Genomic DNA, 1,460 nt, shown 5'->3' on the forward strand with positions numbered 1-1,460 from the left:
TGGTTCAGATCCTGGCACAGACATGGCACAGCTGATCAGGCCATGCTGAGGCTGCGTCCCCTGTAGCACAACCAGAAGGACCCACAACTACCATATACAGCTATGTACTGGGGGGCTTTGGGGAAGGGGCGGGAAGGAAGAGGAGAAGAAGAAAAGATTGGCAACAGATGTTAGCTCAGGCCAATCTTTAAAAAATACATATTTTTAAAAATGTACAGTAATATTTAAAATGATATCTGACAGTAGGTTATAGCCTGAATTCTAAAGGGAAAGTAAAGGAGGAACAAAATAGATTCTAGTATTTTATACTCTAGTATTAACAGAAATTAGTAAATGAGATGGCAAATATTAGTGCAACTTTAATAGCTATTTTACTACAGATAAACTACAACTTAAAAATTAGTTTTGCAGTTGATAAAAATAAGAAAAAAAACCCCTGTAATTCACATTTTAAAACTTTCTACTTGTTCCTTATATGTTTTATTTTTAAAAACAATAATAAATCTATTAGGCTGAATGCAGTATGAGTTGTTCTGTAAATTGGTATATAACTATTTTTTAAAATTATTCTATTGGTCCTGCCTGCCCCGGGCTGTTGCTGTGCGGAGACGCCCGGAGGAAGCTGCCATCACCATGTCTGCCCAGGAGGCAGAACCTTCAACTGAGGATTTGGGGTATCAGAAGGAAGGGGAAGACATAAAACTGAAAGTCATTGGACAGGATAGCAGTGAGATTCACTTCCAAGTGACAATGACGACACATCTCAAGGAACTCAAAGAGTCACACTGTCAAAGACAGGGAGTTCCAATGAATTCCCCTCAGGTTTCTCTTTGAAGGTCAGAGAATTGCTGATAATCACAGTCCAAAAGAACTGGGGATGGAGGAAGAAGATGTGATTGAAGTTAATCAGAACAAACGGGGTCACTCGACAGTTTAGATATTCTTTTTATTTTTTTTATTTTCTCTCAATCCTTTTTTATTTTTAAAAATAGTTCTTTTGTAATGTGGTGTTGAAAACGGAATTGAAAACTGGCACCCCACCTCTTTAAAACATCTGGTAGTTTGAGTTCTAGTGCCCATTATTCCTTATCGTTTGTTTTCATTGTGGTGATATTTGGTGATCAAACCTCAGCCCCCTTCATATTGCCCTCTCCTTTTTAAAAATTACGTGTGTGCACAGAGATGCCACCTTTTCCAGGACTGTGCATTTTCAGGCTTGTGATAAATAAGACTGATCAATGTGAGTGTTCATGATGACTTTCCACTTGGCCCTGAAGTTCTAGCATGTAATTGCTTCACTCCCGAACTATGACTTTCGGTGGGAGATGGAAGTTTTTCAGAGAATCAAACTATGGAAAAAATGACCTTTCCTTAACTTGAAGCTACATTTAAAATCTGAGGGTTTCTACTGGAAGAAAAACATCAGATTGCATTGGAGGTGACAGAGATGGTGAGAGCAA

At 38.4% G+C, this 1,460-nt stretch overlaps 1 pseudogene; it reads left to right on the forward strand.

Moving 5' to 3' along the window:
* Positions 1-594: 594 nt before the first annotated feature.
* LOC124236301 (small ubiquitin-related modifier 1-like) lies at positions 595-1,460 on the forward strand (annotated as a pseudogene).

The sequence above is a fragment of the Equus quagga genome, chromosome 2 (assembly GCF_021613505.1).
Source record: "Equus quagga isolate Etosha38 chromosome 2, UCLA_HA_Equagga_1.0, whole genome shotgun sequence".
NCBI classification, from domain to species: Eukaryota; Metazoa; Chordata; class Mammalia; order Perissodactyla; family Equidae; genus Equus; species Equus quagga.